This window comes from Pelobates fuscus, chromosome 10 (assembly GCF_036172605.1).
Source record: "Pelobates fuscus isolate aPelFus1 chromosome 10, aPelFus1.pri, whole genome shotgun sequence".
Lineage (NCBI taxonomy): Eukaryota > Metazoa > Chordata > Amphibia > Anura > Pelobatidae > Pelobates > Pelobates fuscus.
In genome coordinates this window covers 20,569,457-20,590,254 of record NC_086326.1, presented here as the reverse complement: position 1 = coordinate 20,590,254, position 20,798 = coordinate 20,569,457, and the positions used below count along the sequence as shown (strand labels likewise).

The 20,798-nt window shown below is 42.3% G+C and overlaps 1 protein-coding gene across 4 annotated transcripts in view; it reads left to right on the top strand.

The window, feature by feature from the left end:
* The first annotated feature begins 16,404 nt into the window (after positions 1–16,404).
* Positions 16,405–20,798, top strand: part of ZFYVE27 (zinc finger FYVE-type containing 27) — a 76,103-nt gene continuing 71,709 nt past the window's right edge. For all 4 annotated transcript variants that reach the window (XM_063434626.1, XM_063434625.1, XM_063434624.1 and 1 more), the window contains exon 1: positions 16,405–16,514. The gene's annotated coding sequence lies outside the window, so the exon portion shown is untranslated. The remainder of the gene's footprint in view (positions 16,515–20,798) is intronic.

Below are 20,798 nucleotides of genomic sequence, written 5' to 3'. Positions count from 1 at the left end.
GATGGACGAATACACCATTGCACATAATGATATGGCTGATCATATGCAGGCACTGGAAAAATGACTGGAATCAACAGACACCAAACTTGTGGAGAAGGAAGATCGCTCACACAGGAATAATCTGAAGCTGAGAGGGGTTTCTGAAACCATACAGCCCTCTGACTTGCACTCCTACAAACATAGTCTACTTCATGTCTATGCACCTGAGGTAGCTGATGACATACTAGTAACAGAGTGCACCGGGTCCTACGACAACACCATCTACCTGAAAATGTGCCGCACAATGTACTCAAGCATGTCCATTACTTCCAAAAGGAACTGGTAAGCTCTTCTAGTCACACTATGACTCAACCACCTACTGATTTCCACATCATCAAGATATTCACAGACCTGTCTGCAGAATCACTCCACAGAAAGAATGGAATTTTTTTTTAAATTGCTGCAGCAGGAGGAGTTATCCAATGAAATTGATGATTGCCAGAGAAGGCAGCATTACATCACCACTCTTGAAGACAAACATCCTCCCCAAGTTGAATATCGAGGCTCACCTCCCCTCAAAGCTTCAACATCCAAGAGGTGGCTCTCACTAGATTGGCAAAAAGTCGGACTAAACCATCCTCCTGGCAGCAATAGGTCACACTGTTGCAAGTATCTTGAATATGCTGTGCAATTTTTGGGCACTTGTTCTAAAGAAGGATATTATGGCACTAGAAAAAGTGCAGAGTTGGGCTACAAAATTAATAAAAGGAATGGAACATTTTAGCTATGAAGAAAGGTTAACAAATTTAAACATCTTTAGTTTATAAAACCGTCGCCTCAGAGGGGATATGATAATATTATACAAATATATCCATGGCCAATGCAAACCATTGTGTGGAAATCTATTCACAAAACGAACTTTACATAGGACACAAGGTCATGCGTTTAGACTGGAAGAATGAAGATTTAGTCTAAGGCAAAGAAAATAGTTTTTTATTTTTTATTTTTTTTACTGTGGGAACTATAAGCATGTACAATTATCTGTCTGAAGTGGTTTTATCAGAGTCCATACAGATGTTTAAACCGCAACTAGATGCATACTTGCAAAAATAGAATATTCAAAGATATAATTTTTCAATGCAGGGTAATACTGTCAGGACCCGGAGCTTTGTTTATATTAACTTTATTTAGTTGCCGCAGCACCTTGTCTTGAGTTAGTCAATTACAATTTTTCTGCAAGTTTCTAGCAGCAATCATTTGCACATCTATTGCCATCAATTCTTCCGTCATTTATATACAGAGGAGAAAGTTATTTAAAATGTCTAACCACATATGTTTAACCAGTACACTGAAAAAATAAATGAATTTTGGGAAAGATATGTATTATCCCACTGTAGTAGAAAAACTGTGTCAATTATATGTACAGCCGACAGATTGCTTCAAGTAAAAAAAAAAAACAGGATGAGAACTTCAAGATCAGAACAGCTTTGAGCTGCAATTCGAGTGGTGTTATATACCTCCTGATATGTCCCTGTGGAAGACACTACGTAGGACGAACCAAGAGGAAGTTTAAAGTAAGATTGGGGGAACATATACGAAACATTAAGAAAGGATTGAGTACCCACAACCTCTCAAGACATTTCTCGATTTTTCATGCTAATAATCCAGTAGGTCTCGAATTTTTAGTTATTGAAAAAGTTAATACTCATTGGAGAGGAGGTGATCCAGAAAAAGCCCTAGACAGAACTGAGGCCAGATGGATTTTTAAACTCAATAGTCTTGAACCACTAGGTTTGAATATTGATTTTGAACTGAATGCGTTTCTGTAGTACAACTTTTTGCCTCCCATTAGAAGAATATATGTGCATATATATATATATTTTATTGTAACAGTATTATATATGATACGATAGAATGATAAGGAGAAAAACATTTTTTATCTTGCAGAAGACCATCTAAGAAAAAACAGCTGTCTTGAGAATAAGATAACCAAGTTCATTTTCTAGATAACAACTATTTTTAATGTATTTTATTTTTATAATTATTGAATAATATCTTTTAAAGTAATATCTAATTTTATAATTATTTTCTTCTAAAATATTTTTTAGATATAACTATCTGTATTTGTATTTTTTAAGTAATTAATGATTTTTATTTATAGATTGTTTTCTCATTCTTTGTCTTTATAGTTCATATTGACTTTTAATGTTTTAATTCTTAACCATTACTATCACCTATAATGGGATGTTTAACATAATGTTAATAGCTGACCAATTAACATTTTTCTAATAAGGAATTATGGGCTTATTTGCATTTGCCTCATTTAAAATGCAAAGTGATGTATTGTATATACCCATTTGAATATGTAAAGTGACTTATCATATGCATTCCGTTTTATATGCAAAAATGATTTATGTAGTAGAAATCTGTTTAACAAATGATGCACCAGCAAACAAGGGGTTAATCTTTTAATAAAGCAATTAGACCAGAGTGTATTTAACAAAAGAGAGAACCGAGAATGCCATCCTCTGATGAAGTGATACTACGATCACGAAACGCGTAAGGCGGCATTCTATTCCGATTCCCAAGAGAGTGAGCAGGAGAGTGAGCTGGAACACAAATCTGAGCTGCAGTGGAACACACACGGCTGTCAGCAAGTCTGTCTGCAACACGAAGAGGTCCAGATCTGATTTCATCCGGCCGGTGAGAGAGATTTTTAACATCTTTTGGACACTCAAAACTTTAATTTGACAGAAGCTGCTCTCCAAACTTGGGAACTTTTATTGTCTTTTATATTTTATGTGTTAGTTATTGACAGTGATTTATTGCTAATAATTTTTTTTTTTTTACTTGAAGCAATCTGTCGGCTGTACATATAATTGACACAGTTTTTCTACTACAGTGGGATAATACATATCTTTCCCAAAATTCATTTATTTTTTCAGTGTACTGGTTAAACATATGTGGTTAAACCTTTACTAGATTAATTTTATTCAGCTATTGTTTCATTTTTCTTGCCCACATATGGGAAGAAAAGATACAAAAAGCTGAGACATTTGTTACACAATATTGCTATTTTGTGAACTCATATTGCCTTAATAACTATCTCCACAGAGTCCTGCTATTACTATTGATTATTCAATAGACACACTTACTATTTACACTTTTAACCTCAGGTGGCGGTTATTCTCGCAGTGATTCAGTGGTTATGGTACACATATCCGGTCTCATCGTTTAAAATTTGAGAGTTATTCACCAGTGTAAGCTGGAGTTTATCTATTAAGTTACTTTTGAAAATTTAAAATGTCTGCCTTTTCCTGGTCTTCATTAACGAACCCTACCATCCCAGTTTTTTTTAGTGCACCTACACTTTTATTTATTTATTTTTTCATTTTAATTGTGTGCTGGGGGCTAGTTGCACCACTTACACGGGATATTTCAATTTGACAATTTGTATTGTTTTGAGCAGGTAAGGGTACAGAAAAGAAGGGGGAGGAAAGTAAATAGATTTCATCAATGCACAATATCAACTCTTATACAGCTGGCAATGAAAATACGTATGGCGTACATGTCACGCTCCCAGCAAACAGTGTGTGTCACTTTCCCTATGGAACAATATATTGTGGTCATATAATTAGCATATCCCCGTAGGGGGTCTAATAAATTCTTCTCTCTCTCGCTCTCCATGTCCTCATGACGGTCTGCAGTCTCCCACCAATTTGGTAGGTATGTTCACATTTATTTGGTAGGTACATTCACTATTATTTACACTGTTATTTGTTACGCGATCTCCACGAGTCCCACATATCCCATGTTTTCAGGGAGGTATGATTTGGTGGGAACAATGTTTTTAATCCTTTCTCATACGAACATTGTGTGTCTAGATCTGTAAGCATGCGCTGTACACAAGGGGAGGTTGTTTGTTTCCAGTTTTGAACGATTAATCGCTGCGCTGTCAGTATTATATGCAGCAGGAGTTTTTGTGTGGCCTTAGGTAGTCCTCGGATGGTCCGTTATCAACAGTTGTTGGGCTGCTAAGGGAATGGAGCAACCAGTTGCTGCCTGTGCAGTCTCATGGACACCTGCCCAGAAGGTCTGGATGGGGGGGGGGGGGGCAAGACCTCCAAACATGTAGGACAGTGCCCTCTGCATCATTGCATCGCCAACACATGTTGGAGGTGTTTGGATATATTTTATGCAGACTACTCGGTACCATGTACCATCTATATATCGATTTGTGGTGTTGTTCTATATGGGTAGATGATTTGATCAGGAGGTGAGGCAATCGGTAGATGCGTTCCCAATCTTTGCTTGGGAGAGAGCAATTTAGGTCGGCTTCCCATAGCTGTGCTATTTTTGAGACAGCAAATGGTAAGTGACGTGAGAGTAATCTGTAACTCATGGAGATCGGTTTACACGTAGCAGGGAGTAACCCAGTAATACACATTTTTTCCCATACATTGGGTGTTGTGGGTAATATGTTGGGTACAGCGTCCCTACGGTAGTGTTTGGTCAAGAACGATCGTAGTTGGATGTAGGAGTAGTGGGATGCCCTAGGCAGTGAGTGCCGCTTTTCCAGCACTTCAAAGCTCAGTAGTTTACCCTGTTTGTACAAGTGCTCCAGGTGGGTGACACCTCGGGCGTGCCGCGGCGAGGCATGGAATGTGGAAATACAGTATACGAGGGACGTGATCGGTGTTGCCAGTGATAAACCGGTGTGGCCACTTAGCAGGTTTGTATGTTTGTCCCAGAGCCGCAGAAGTAGCGTAATCGTGGTGGGTGCCTGGGGCAGCTGTGGTCTAGATTTTTTGGGTATCCATACTATGTTGGCTAAATCATGTGGGGCCATAAGTTCCCGTTCTAAGTGTACCCACTGTGGGGGTGAGGCATGGAGAAAATGTGGAAGGGCAGTGGCTATGACAGTTGCGCAGTAATACGTGTGCATATTGGGTAGCACTAGACCCCCATCATGTTTAGGTGCGTTAAGCAAGGTCTGGGTCACCCTCGGTTTGCCCCCTTTCCATACAAAGTTATTTATATCCGATTGGACAGTTTTGAAAAAGGATCGGGGGAGCTCCAGTGGCAAATTACGAAACAAGTAGAGCAGTCTGGGGAGGATTGACATTTTGATCGCTATGACCCTCTCCGTCCAGGATAAGAACATCGGGGACCATTTCTTTAGTAGGTTACGGCAGCTATTCCATACAGTCACATAGTTTGCAGCGAATAGGTCTGTGTGGGCCCACGTGTATGTGATCCCTAGGTATTTAAGAGGTGTCTGTTCTCCATTCGAACGTGTAGGTCTGCTGAAGTTGTTTGACAGGCTGGCTGATAGGGATATGCATAGTGCCTGTGTTTTGGATGTATTGAGGGAGTAGTAGGACACCCTTCCATAATCCCCGATCATCCGTATAACTGCTGGGAGCGTGGTATGTGGATGAGTTAGGTATAGCAGAATGTCATCCGCAAAGGCCTCTACTTTGATCACCTTGTGGCAGACTCTCACCCCCTGGACCTCATCATTCGTCCTAATCCCCTCGAACAAGGGTTCTAAAGCCAGAACGTACAACAGTGGGGAAAGTGGGCTTCCTTGTCTTGTCCCATTTGTTATATGGAATGGGGAGGAGAGGAACCCCGATTGGAGCACCTATGCTGCGGGACCCGCATACAGTGCAAATATTTGTTGACTAACTTGGAGTGGGACTCCGTATGCCTCCAAGACCCATTTAAGGAAGGGCCAGCCAAGGCGGTCAAACGCTTTTTCGGCATCCAGCGCGAGTAGAAGACCGCCATGTCTGGCCCCCCGGAGCTGCTGGAGGATCACTGATAGTTTGCGGGTGTTATCCAGGCCCTGTCTGCCTTTGACAAAGCCAGTTTGGTCATCTTTAAATAAGTGAGGGCAGCAGAGGGGCAAATCGGTTTGCTAAAATCTTTGCATACAGTTTAGCGTCCGTATTAAGTAGGGAGATGGGGCGGAAGTTTTTACAACTGTCAGTCAGTTTACCAGGTTTCGGTAGGGTCACTATAGTGGCCAGTAGCATTTCCGCCGGCAGTGCACCACTCTCCATCGCCTGGTGAAAAGTCTCCAATAGGTGTGGAGCTAATGTCGAGGCATATCTTTTATAGTATAGATTAGAGAGCCCATCCGCTCCGGGGGACTTGCCGCTAGGCAAGTCCTTGATAGTGTCTTCCACTTCAGTCAACATGAGGGGGCACATCAGGGTCTCAATTTGATTTTGTGAGAGTTTAGATAGTTTGATGCGGTCAAGAAATGTTTTCACTTCTACTTCAGTGGGAGTGTGTGTATTGGGGTCACCTTTCAGATTGTATAATTTGGAGTAAAATTTGGCGAACGTGACGCTAATCTCTTGTGGCCCCAATTTCTTTGTCCCGTCTTTCCCCAGTATGTGTGCTATCCTATTAGACGATAGTTTGTCTCGCAACCTTGCCACCAGGTATTTGTTAGCTTTCCCACTGGAGTGGTAGGTATTAGCTTTTAGTCTATTCAATAAGTACGCGGTTTTCATTGCGTTCAATGTGTGTAGTTTGCGGTAAGCTTCCTGGATTTCCGCAGCAAGTTCCCTAGTGGGGTTGGTTTTATTTCTGTCTGACAATTTGTTTATGGCACCGGAGGAGCTCTCCCTGTCTTTGCCTTTTTAGGTATGCGGATCGCTTAATGAATACGCCTTATGGGCCAGCCAAACCGAAGATTCTGATACATCTCCCCCGCTATTGAGGCGGAAGTAGTGGTCTAATTCGTCCTTTACAAGGCCGGCAAAGGAATCATCAGAGAGCATTGACTCATTAAGCCTCCAATTCCCTTTCCTCCTGAATTGGAAGGTGTCATGTAATGTAATGTAGACTGGGCAATGGTCCGACCAAGCAAATGATCCTATATTACTGTCCACCATTTGGGCTAGGGACGTGCTACCTAGCAAGAACGCGTCTATGCGGGAATAGGTGTTGTGTACTGCAGAGTGGAACGTGTAGTCCCTCTCCATAGGGTGAGTGGTCCTCCAGCCATCATAGAAACCATGTTTCGAGATGAGGGCCGTAAGACGTTTGCATGTGTTGGATATACGTCTACCCCTATTGCGGGATGGCTTAGCCGATGCGTCCAACTGCGGTGACTGGATAAAGTTAAAATCCCCACACAGAATAAGGCCTCCCTGACGGTGGTCCTCCACTATCTGGAGAAGTTTGGTTAGGAAGTTTGCCGAGTCAGAGTTAGGGAAGTAGGCCGTAACCAGTGTGTATTGTGTTGCATTAAAAAGGCCCACTAATATAATGAATCTCCCTTGCGGGTCAATGAATTGTCTCTGGACAGTCAGGGCTATGTCTTTGCCGATTTGCGGAATTGGAGTGTATGCGCTGACAAGTCTGCAAAAATCTTTAGGCCTCCATATTGAGAGGGTAGGTTGTTGTTTCTGGTAGCTTTGACAATTTTCTCCTTGTCGTGGAAAAAGTGCACTCTAGTGATGACATCTCTGGCCGCCGAAGTTGGAAGGTGTTGAGGTCTCTTGAGTCTATATGTCCTATCCAGGACCACTTGATCCGGGTGTACCTCAGGTATTAGTTCCAGGAAAAAGGCTTGGAGGTAATTGTCTAAGGCTACATTCGTAACGGATTCAGGGATACCCCTGATGTGCAGGTTATTTCTTCTGGATCGGTCTTCTAGGTCAGCAATTTTCAGGTTTTGTTCTCTAAGAACCTGTTGCACATGATGAAGCTGGTCGGCCATGCTGTTATGCGCAGAGGCATGTTTACTGACAGTGCTCTCTATGTGGGACGTGCGTAGGCCCAAGTCCTGTATGTCCCTCCTGAGTTCACCTGCCAGTTTCTTCATCTGGCCTGTAATGGTGCTTTGAAGCTGCAACGTGAATTCCGCCATGAAGGACTTAATTGTCGCTATTGTGAGGGGGCTATCCTCTAGTAGTGAGGTAGGTGAGGAGGGGAGGGATGGAGAGCCCTCCCTGGATCCCTGGCCACCGCCATCTTGGATTTCTTCGCGGCCGTCACGGGGTCTGTTACTTACGGCTTTAGCCATAAAGAAGGATGTTTGTCCGCTTTTGTCGGCTTCTTGGCACTCCGGTGAGACATTGCACCGGTCTCTGCAGGTTTTTCGCGGTAAATCAGCTATGTAGCCAGTTTATTTTTTCTCCCCTGGCGTGTATCTCCTCGGAGCTCTAAGGAGACACGTCCATGCGGCTCGGGTGTTAGGCCACGCCCCCCACTTTTATTTTTTTTAAATTCATCTACTTGGAAAAAAAAAAAAAAACACTTTGGGGTTGGTTTTGCTCTCTTTGGCTATCATTTTTTTTTCATTTTGAAGTTTAGCAAATCTAATTGCCTTTTTGCATGCATTATTGGCTTCCTAATATTTTTTATAGGATGCCTCTGATTTGCCAAACTTACATGCTTTGAATGCCCTTTTCTTATTTTTAATTTATTGATTCACTTCCCCACTAAGCCACATGGGTTTCAAATAGTTTCTCTAATATTTATTACCCAATGGTACAGACTGAGAAATGTACCTTTCTAATATTTGTTTAAAGATTTTCCATTTATACTCCGTGTTCTTTTCACTAAAAAGAGTTTATCACAGTATGTTAACTGTTCCAAGAACTGCATGCTTCTTGACAGTGATCTCAGATGTTCCACCTGGAATCTATTGAAGCCACTCCCCCAACCTAGGGGTCACAGCCCCGAGTGCTCCAATTACAACTAGGTCTACTACTGCCTTCACTTTCCACATCCTTTCTAGCTCTTCTTTAAGTCCTTGGTATGTGTCCATCTTCTCTTGTTCCTTCTTCCTGATGTTATAGTCACTCTGGTTTATCACTACAATGTCACGTTGGTTGGCAAGTACTTGCTTGTCTGTCTGGATCATATTCTGTACAAATGTTTTAGTACACAATCCCAGCAACATGTTTGTGCCTCTTAGTGTATGCTGTTCCTGCTGACATCTTGCACCCAGCTATAATATGCTGGACTGTCTCAGAGGTCTCTTTGCACAGTCTGCACCTTGGGTCTTGCCTGGTGTGGTAGACTTCTGCTTCTATTGTTCTTGTGCTGAGCGCCTGTTCATGTGCTGCTAGGATTAGTGCCTCAGTGCTGTCTTTTAGTCCTGCCTTTTCCAACCACAGGTAGGATGCTGTAATTCTGAGCCACATCCACTACCTGCTGGTGGTACACCCCATGGAGAGGTTGGTCTTATCATGTAACCTCCTCCTTTTCTGCATCCGCTATCTGTTGTTGTATCAGGCATTCCCTTAGCAGTACATCTTTGGGAGCCATCTGTGAGATGTACTTGTGGATGCTCTGTGCTTTATCCAGTACTGTGGCACTGACACTCATCAGGACCCGACCTCCTTACTTCCGGCTTGTGTACATTCTCTGGGTGCTATATTTTGGATGGAAACATCCATTCTTAGGGAGTAGTTTCCAAGTCTTGACATCCATGGTGACTAGTTCTTCTCTTGGCCATGTTACTATTCCACAAAAACATGCAAAGCAAATGTGTAATATATGACACTATTTAAGACCAAATGCAGCTAGAATACACTGTGGAATTAATCACGTAAAGTCCACCTATTAAACACAGAAAATACAAAGTAGTGTACAGCGCATATAATATATAGAATGCGATGTATTATTATAGCTCCAAACAGGGCCGGTGCAAGGATTTTTGGGTACATAGGCGAAGATGTATTTTTCCGCCCCCCCCCCCATTCAAAAATAACATCTTCACCTATGTGCCTCTTAACCAGCCCCTCTCCCCGTCCATTATTGGTCCCCTCCCTTCCCTGTCCCTTAGTGTTCTTCTGACAGTCACACACACTCAATGACAAACACAGAGACTCACTGATCTGACACACACACACTGATTGACACTCATTGACAGACACACTGATAGTCACACACAGACTCAATGACAAAGATACTCTCACTGATTTGACAGACACTCACAAACACACACTGACAGACACACACATACACTGACACACTCACATGCAACACTCAAACAATCACTCACAGACACACATACACTCACTCACGCACACACATACACTCACTCACGCACACACTCACTCACGCACACACTCACTCACGCACACACTCACTCACGCACACACTCACAGACACACATACACTCACACACTCACAGACACACAGTCACTCACAGTAACACATACACTCACTCACGCACACACACAGAGACACATACTCACAGACACTCACTCTCACACACAGACACTCACTCACAGACACTCACTCACAGACACTCACTCACAGACACTCACTCACAGACACTCACTCACAGACACTCACTCACAGACACTCACTCACAGACACTCACTCACAGACACTCACTCACAGACACACTCAGACACATACACACTCAGACACATACACACTCAGACACATACACACTCAGACACATACACACTCAGACACATACACACTCAGACACATACACACTCAGACACATACACACTCAGACACATACACACTCAGACACATACACACTCAGACACATACACACTCAGACACATACACACTCAGACACATACACACTCAGACACATACACACTCAGACACATACACACTCAGACACATACACACTCAGACACATACACACTCAGACACATACACACTCAGACACATACACACTCAGACACATACACACTCAGACACATACACACTCAGACACATACACACTCAGACACATACACACTCAGACACATACACACTCAGACACATACACACTCACTCACACACTCAGAGACACATACACACTCACAGACACACAGACACACATACACTCTCACACAGAGACACATACTCACTCACAGACACACACACAGACACTCACTCACTCACAGACACTCTCACACACACACACTCTAACACAGACACTCACACACACAGACACATCACATACATTCACAAATTATTTTAATAAATAAATAATATCCACCCAGCCTCCCTACCTGGAGAGCTGGTGTGGATCATTCCCTGGGGTCCAGTGGGGCTGCTGGGCGGCGTGCGGCAGTGCTGCGATCAGGCGCTGCGAGGGAGCTCTAACCTCTCTGCTCTGCTCCCTCGCGGGCTGTCTGCTGATGCCGCGGGAGCCGGAATATGACGTCATATTCCGGCTCCCGTGGCATCACTAGACAGCGCGCGAGGGAGCAGAGCAGAGAGGTTAGAGCTCCCTCGCAGCGCCTGATCGCAGCACTGCCGCACTGGGGGCGGAGATGGTGGCCGGCAGGAGGGAAACCTTCCCTCCTGCCGGTCACTGAAATCTTGCGCCCCCGGAGCCGGTGCGCCCTAAGGCGGCCGCCTGTGCCGCCTTATGGACGCGCCGGCCCTGGCTCCAAATGAAGTTTAGCGATAACTTGATCCTCAGTAGTTAAAAACAGGAAAGGCAGAGCCAGTTAGGATAAAAGTAGATAACATTTATTCAAAACAATATTTAAAAAATCTCACATTAAGATAACTGGAATGTCATAATCCAAGTTCACAATACACAGCAAGCACAGTGTGTTTCAACACTTTTTTTTCTGTCTTTCTCAGGTGCCGTAACCCTCTGTATGGAGTTGCTGTATTTAAACAATTTTTTTGCCATTTTCAGCACCAAACTCCTCTTCCATACTCCATTCTAATTGGTGTTTCACCCAAAAACTAATTTTATAACCTCTCGTCTGCCGTCCTGGTGCTCGCAGGGGTACATTGCGGCACTTCTGGTTCAGGCGTATGCATTCCACTGGCCATTTTTACAGGACATATGTTCCAGCGTCAATCTTTACTTGGAAAATTGCATTCAACGGTCATTTGAAATCCTTTTATCGGTTCACAGCAGTCCTAACCCAGTGTGAAGCATACCTACCACTTCCATCCCTACTCTAAAATATAGGTGGCCCTATTTAAAAGGCCCTTACTCAACATCAAGTGAGGGCAATAATAAATAGAATAAAAACAAGAAGGAGAAGCAGTATAAGAGGATAAATAGCTAATTTTAAAAAAACAAAACAATATGAGAGAATAGATCAGGATATTGTACATTTTAACCCCTTAAGGACGGAGCCAAATGTACAAGTTGTGAACGAAACAAAATGTAAACAAAACCTGGCATTTGCGCTATATGTCTGTCCAACCGTAATTCACCTCTTTCATATTAAATGCAACCCCCCCTTATTATATATCATTTTATTCAGGGGAAACAGGGCTTGAAATGTTATTTTTTTAGTTCTACATGACATTTTAACCGTCAACGTCATAATACGGTTTGCTTTTACTGCAATAAAATACACATATTTGTATTCAGCAAAGTCTCACGTGTAAAACAGTACCCCCTATGTACAGGTTTTGTGGAGTTTTGGGAAGTTACGGGGTCAAATATAGCACGTTACATTTGAAATTGAAATTCGCCAGATTGGTTACGTTGCCTTTGGGACTGTATAGTAGCCCAGGAATTAAATTTACACCCAGAATGGCATACCATTTGCAATAGTAGACAACCCAAGGTATTGCAAATGGGGTATGTCCAGTCTTTTTTAGTAGCCATTTGGTCACAAACAATGGCCAAAGTTAGCGTTAGTATTTGTTTGTGTGTGAAAAATGCAAAAAACGCCAATTTTGGCTAGTGTTTGTGACTAAGTGGCTACTATGAAGACTGGACATACCCCGTTTGCAATACCTTGGGTTGTCTACTATTGCAAATGGTATGCCATCATAGGGGTAATTTTCATTCTTGGGCTACCATAGGGTCTCAAAGGCAACGTAAGCAATCTGGCGAATTTTAATGTGAAAAAAATGAAACACAAGCCTTATATTTGACGCTGTAACTTTTGAAAACACCATAAAACCTGTACATGAGGGGTACTGTTGTACTCGGGAGACTTCGCTGAACACAAATATTTGTGTTTCAAAACAGTAAAAAGTATCACAGCAATAATATCGTCCGTGTAAGTGCTGTTTGTGCGTGAAAAATGCAAAAAACTTCACTTTTACTGGCGATATCATCGTTGTAATACATTTTACTGTTTTGAAACACTAATATTTGTGTTCAGCGACGTCCCCCGAGTAGAACAGTACCCCCCATGTACAGGTTTTATGATGTCTTGGAAAGTTATAGGGTTAAATATTGTGCTAGCAAATTAAATTCCCTTTACTTTCGGCATGGGTTGTCAGGCAGGTCCCGCTAATTGTAATTAAGTAAGATACCCAATTATGTAAAAATAGGACATAAATATATATGTAGAATTAATATATATATATATATATATATATATATAAAAAATAAATATTTTTATTTATATATAGGTATATATATAGTGATATATACGTATATATTTATGTATATAGATATATATATTATTTTGTTCTACGTGTTTTTTTATATAAATATATATATTAATATCACAATACAGTTAGAACGAAATAACACACATCTATATATTTAATTATTTTTTAACGTATTTACATATTTAATTTTTTATATTATATTTAAATATATATATATATATATATATATAACAATAATTATATATATATTTAATCAGTATCAGTCTACGTGTAATTTGATTATATATATATAGTAAAATACACCTATACAGTGTACGTGTGTGTATATATATATATATATATATATATATATATATATGATCTAAGTATATATTATTATTATTTTACACTTAACATTTATTTTATTTTATTTTCAGCCAGCAGGGGTACCACCTGTCATTACAGGCAGTCCCCCTGCTGGCAATACAGAAGCCAGCTATCCCGGCCATGTGATTGTGAGGTCCTCGCAAGGACCTCACTCTCACATGGCCAGGGGGGGGGGGGGCGGAGGAGGAAGATCTGCCGCGGGCGGGCTCCCTGGGAGTCCCCGCAACCGCGATCGCCGGCGTGGGACTGCTGGCGACCGGGTAAGTAAGGAAAGACCGGAGGGCATACCATTACGTCCTGCGGCATTTAGAGCCGCTTTAAAAAGGACGTAATCGTATGCCCTCCGGTCTTAAGGGGTTAAAAAGGGCTGGGAGACCCACATAGTGTTCTAATTTTGAACTACAAGTTCAAACTATTATTTGTAATTTAGTTACTTTTTAGTAACTTTATTTCATGCAATTTTATCTTCACTATTTCACTGTTCCTGTGGAACCTTATCTGTTTCCAGATCTATATACAGTTGTTAAACTTGTTAATATTGTTGCACTCTGGGTATGTCTCCCTCCTTTCCTTTCATAGATGAAACGTGGGGAAAGAGAAGGAAAGAAGGCGCTGTATTTAAAGGGGCACTATAGTCACCTGAACAACTTTAGTTTAATGAAGCAGTTTTGGTGTATAGAACATGCCCCTGTAGCCTCACTGCTCAATCCTCTGCCATTTAGGAGTTAAATCCCTTTGTTTATGAACCCTAGTCACACCTCCCTGCATGTGACTTGCACAGCCTTCCATAAACACTTCCTGTAAAGAGAGCCCTATTTAGGCTTTCTTTATTGCAAGTTCTGTTTAATTAAGATTTTCTTATTCCCTTCTATGTTAATGGCTTGCTAGACCCTGCAAGAGCCTCCTGTATGTGATTAAAGTACAATTTAGAGATTGAGATACAATTATTTAAGGTAAATTACATCTGTTTGAAAGTGAAACCAGTTTTTTTTTTTCATGCAGGCTCTGTCAATCAAAGCCAGGGGAGGTGTGGCTAGGGCTGCATAAACAGAAACAAAGGGATTTAACTCCTAAATGGCAGTGAATTGAGCAGTGAAATTGCAGGGGAATGATCTATACACTAAAACTGCTTTATTTAGCTAAAGTAATTTAGGTGAAAAGATAAAAGGTAAAAGCGCACACACAATACCAGAAAAATGTTACCTGTAATATATACAATTATGGTAACCAATAGTAGATGTCCCTGGTATATGTTTGAACAAGGCGTATATAATGATATGTATTACCTATATAAAAATATAATGAAACAGCAAAACATAGTGTAATCTGTATAAAATATAATAAAAGTGAATGTTGAAGAGCTGAAACCACTCACAATTTTTTAAAAGACCACTCTAGGCACCCAGACCACTTCAGCTTAATGAAGTGGTCTGGGTGCCAGGTCCAGCTAGGGTTAACCCAATTTTTTATAAACATAGCAGTTTCAGAGAAACTGTATGTTTATAAATTGGTTAAGCCTTCCCCCTAATCCTCTAGTGGCTGTCTCATTGACAGCCGCTAGAGGCGCTTGCGTGATTCTCACTGTGAAAATCACAGTGAGAGCACGCAAGCGTCCATAGGAAAGCCTTATAAATGCTTTCCTACTCGACCGGCTGAATGCGCGCGCTCATTCAGCCGACGGGGCGGAGAGGAGGAGGAGAGCTCCCCGCCCAGCGCTGGAAAAAGGTAAGTTTTACCCCTTTTCCCCCTTTCCAGAGCCAGGCGGGAGGGGGACCCTGAGTATGTTTTCCTGGCACTAGAGTGGTCCTTTAAGCCGGTTAAAAGTTGGCTCAGAGCTTATACAGCATGCATGTCTCATTCATGGACATAGGTGAAATTTTCTTTTGGATGGACTCTCCGGACTTTCAGGAACCAGGGTTTTTGAGTAGAAAAGAGATTCTTCCCTTGGATAAATCCTCTGATAGTTACTCAATCTCATATAATGAGATATAGAGTCAGGAACCAAAAGTAGAAAATATGCTTGAAAATATATTTATTTCTTTACATAAAGGAAATAAAAACAAATAAAAAAAAACTGCCTATTTTTATTTCGTTTATGTAAAGAAATAAATATATTTTCAAGTATATTTTCTACTTTTGGTTCCAGTAATCCAATTGGCTTTCTGTTAGTGTTCAGTGATGTGTTTCTTAAGAGTAAAAAGCATATCTATACACCTGGACATTCATTTAAAAAAAAATTAAAAATATGAAAATAGTGTGTTAAACCAGCCTTTGTGTTGCAATTAATCAATTCATTTACCAATGCATTTTCTGTAGAAGATGGTTTCATGCACTGTCCAGCAGAGGTGAGTGATTTCCACCAAGTGTGAACACAGGAATATTGTCACTTTCTCTACCTGACTGAACCATTAGCATCCCACTAACTTCCTCATCCTGCTCCTCCTGGTATTAGGCTGATTTCATGTCTGCTTTACACTATGATAAACCTGTCCCCATACTGGGGCACCCGGCCTGGATCTCACAATGTGCTGATCTGGAGCTGGGCTGGCAGCACCATGGCACTGACTGGAACTGCCATACAGCCACTCCCACCTGGGATTGGACTGTAACCCCCATCACCCTCAGCCAGCCAGCGGGCTTGCCTTCCATGCTGGAGCCTGTGTGCCCAGCATTTGATCCTGGCAGTGAATGAGTTAAGCCCATGGCACCCTAGCCCAGCCCTCCTGCCTGCCATGTACAACCCATTCCTTGCTTTTAGCCACTGGTTCCTCTGTGATGTCACGATGACTGCAAACAGGAAATGCTGAGCGAAATGCACAGAAAGGGAACGGAGACACAATAATGTGCTTGTGAAAGGGGAGGTAAGAGTGATCGTCACACCAGCACGGCTCTCGGGGAAGGAAAGGGGGCTGCTGGCTTCATGCATGTGGTTTAAATGTCTGATTCATTTGCATGTTGTGTAGCTCAGGATACAATGAATTCTCTGTCTGTCTAATCTGTATGTGTTCACAGTGAGGGACCAGGAGGAGACAGTGGGTTCCAGGGACGTATTGATACATTCTTATTATGATTCGAATTCTTTCTAAATGCTACAAACGTTCCATTTGTTACAAGACCTCACCTGAAGTCCTCACATTGTGCAGGCTGGCTGTCCAACAGCTGCTTAACAGGGGGGTGGGGGGCAAGGTGAATGGCTTCAGCAATATGTCCTTCTAAGGATTATACAGAGATGTCAGATTGTCTGGCTTTTTTGGCAGTGTGGCAGCCAGGTAGTATAATTGGTCATCCTGACCAGCTGCTGCAGGACCTCTTCATGGAGGGGGAGGGGTGACTTTTAGTGAGTTAATTCTGAAACTGGATCTGTAATTGAACTCCCATTTTGGGCTCACAAAAGGTTAATTAGAGGGTGTATTCACTAGACACTGGGTTATACTCTGACTTGTGGAGAGTGATCTGAAGTCTGAATTGCAGCATTCCAGGATTTATATATATATATATATATATATATATATATATATATATATATCTATATATATATATATATATATATATATATCTATATATATATATATATCTCCAGCTACAGACACATTTTAGTATAAATGTTACCATTCAGAATTCACTTATTTTAGTGAATAAATCCTATGGTGAATTGTGGTGGAACCAAACTTCAAACTTTAGGACATAATTTGAAAAAAAAATCTACTTTTCGGCTACAGTCAGAGATTTTCATTAAATATTTGCAATTTGAATAAATTAAATTTTTTTTTTTTATTTAGCCATTTTGGCCTAAAACATGAAATTTGCTTTTATTTCCATTTAGATTCCTGAAAGTCTTACTGTAGTAAACATGTTTAGCTCTCTGTGATTCTTTCCTTATGCTGGTGTATGATACAAAGACTGCTTACTTGAACCTTATTTTTATTTTTTCCTGGTATTCTTTCTAATTTATTTTTCCCAACACTTTTTGCACATCACAATTATGTCTATACATTGCACAGGTGAAATGGTTTTCATATGTAATAATGAAATATTATACATACCTGTGATACTCACTGAATCCAGAGGCTACACTTTTCCGTATTAGCTAAAGTATGTTTGTATCTTTTGATATTTGATACGCTGTCACCACATTTTCCTTTTACTGCGGGGAATCGTTATTCAATTGTGGTATGTCATTGGGGACACTAACTTTCTTCCCATTTGCCTTTTGGGTGATATGTCTTGAACCTGATTAAAGAAACACTGTGGGCACCATAACAACTTAATACAGTGGCGTACACATGACCCATGGGGCCCCGGTGCGAAAATTGATCCGTGGGCCCCCCCCCCTCGCGCTTACTCTGCGCGGGCCGGGGCTGCAACACATGGCGGCGGGCACCTGGTCGCAGGGGTTGCAGGGCTGCGACCGCGGTATGTACGCCAGTGCATGCAGATGCACACACATTTACAGACACCCAGATCACATCAGCTCAATGAAGTGGTCTGGGTGTCAGGTCCCTCTAGTTTTAACCCTGCAGCTGAAAGCATAGCAGTTTCAGAGAAACTGTTATGTTTCACTGAGGGTTAATCCAGCCTCTAGTGGCTGTCTCACTGACAGCCGCTAGAGGCGCTTCCGCCATTTTAAGACACTGAATGTCCATAGGAAAGCATTGAGTAATGCTTTCCTATGGGCGGTTTGAATGCGTGCACGGCTCTTACCGTGCATGCGCATTCGGAGCTGAGAGGCGGAGGGATCCCCAGCGCCATGGGAGTCCGGCGCTGGAGAAAGGTAAGTGCTGAAGACACACACACACACACTCTCACAAACAAATGCATACACACTAGCTAACAGACACACACATTTACTGACAGAGACACACTCAGCGGCAGACAAACATACACTCTCACTGACAAACACACTAACAGACATCAAACAGACTCACTAACACGCACACACAGTAACACACTCACTGACACTCACTAGCAGACACACACACTCTAACACAAACACCAACACTCACACTAACACTCTAACACTCACTCACACACACACACTAACACTCACACACACACTAACACTCACACACACACTAACACACACACACACTAACACACACACTCACACTAACATTCACACTCACACTCACACACACACACACTAACACTCACACACACACGTTTTTGTTTTTTTTAATTTAATCCCCCCAGCCTCCCTACCTTTTGGAGTGCTGAGGGGATTCCCTGGGGTCCAGTGGTGCTGCTGGGCTCCTAGGCGGGCAGTCAGGCTGGCCGGTGCGCGAGGGAGCACTCTCCCCTGAGTGCTTCCTCTTCAGCTCCCTCGCGCGCCGCGTAGGGATGCCGGCGCCGGAAGATGACGTCATCTTCCGGCTCCGGTATCAGTGCAGTGCGCGAGGGAGCTGAAGAGGAAGCACTCAGGGGAGAGTGCTCCCTCGCGCACCGGCCAGCCTGACTGCCCGCCGGGTGTGAGCAGGGCCAGCCTCGGGGGGCCCGGAGGTGGCCGGCTTCAGGGCCCCCCAGGAGAAGAGGCTGGCCCAGTGGGTACATACAGGGTTGCAGGGGCGGCCGGGCCCCCTGGTGGGCAGGGCCCGGTCGCAGCCGCGACCCCTGCGACCCTGGTATGTACGCCACTGACTTAATACAAATTGGAGGTCTCTGGGTGTGTTTTTACCTGAAGGGGTAGAACTGCTCTCAAATGGTTTGACCCCAGTGATTGTCTCCAGCTCCACATCTGAAATTCCCCCAGCAGCATCCAGCTTCTGAAATTGATTATCAGGAAGCAGGCCGATGAGTGCTGATGATTGGCTAGAGCAGTTAGCTGACACTCTGAGCCAATCAGTAGCTTGCCATTCATAAAAAAGCTATATACCCTTTTTTATGAATGGGGAGTTACTGATTGAATTAGAGCATCACCTGACCATGCTAGCCAATCGGTAGCGCCCTGGCGGCACTCCGCGCTTCCTTGATTAAGTCATCAATACTAATCACAGCTATCAACTTATAAATTTATCTGATGCTTAATGGTTCTTTTGTGTGTTCTACTTTTGGATGCACAGCTGATATTAAGGGTATTGGGGTTTTTTGTTCTTCCTAGTGCTACAAAGGTTTCCGTAAAACCCTTTTTTTGTTTTTGTGTGTGTGTGTAATTTCCTGCACCATAACTCTGCCCCCTTACCTATCACTTTCATAAGGGTGAATAAGGACACCTTAATTTAAGGGGTGTGAGTCAGGGTGTGGATACTGTGAGAAATGTTATGTGACTTACTAATCAGAATTATGCACCTAAAATGTCATTTGGAACAAAAACAATGTATTTTATTTACACACACTGATTTCTAAACACATTTATTTCTACTTTTGAAGACACATTACTGGGAGTATTACAGTTGTAGAGCTCTATTCTACAATCACACACTATCAATATGGCCCTCCTAGAAAAGTGCACAATTTGGGTGGAAAAGAGGGACAGAGAGATTTGGGCCATAAATATGGACACTCAGGTGCTATGCCCTAATCAGTGACCTCATTATCTGTCAGTACAAGTTATTCTCCTTCACTCCTAGGAGCTGTGCTGTATGATCCATATCTGGTTGTCTCCCATAAGGGCACAGTGTTTTACAATTTGCTGCTGGTGGCCTTGAATACGTCTGTGCAGTATGGCCCTCTTATGTGCAAGACTTGAGTGGTGAGGCTCAGCGAGCATGAGGCTAGTTGTTGCAATTTGGGTACTGGGGTCTCCATGCCAGAGGGTGTCATTGGAATTTTCTGCCTCTCCTATATTTATTGGAGTTACAATCTGTACTGAGCATTCTGACAATTTCAGCAGACACACTCACATAGTGCATGACCCAGTCTATTTGATTATCAGTGACATCAGGACAGATAAAGCTTGAAGAGTGTTTTAGGATTTACAGGATTAATTGGTACAAAGTTCATGGTACACTTTGTAAGATACAATTTAAAAAAAGAAAAAAAATCAGGATTACATTGTAGTTTAAAAAAATAAAAATTTCTGACCTTCTTAGCTTTTGCTAGAATGTATTGTTTTACAACTAAAGACGACAATATCGCACACAAGGGATGCTGCACATGTAGCTAATTGACAAAATGATATCCCACATTCATAGCATGCAACCACACACAAA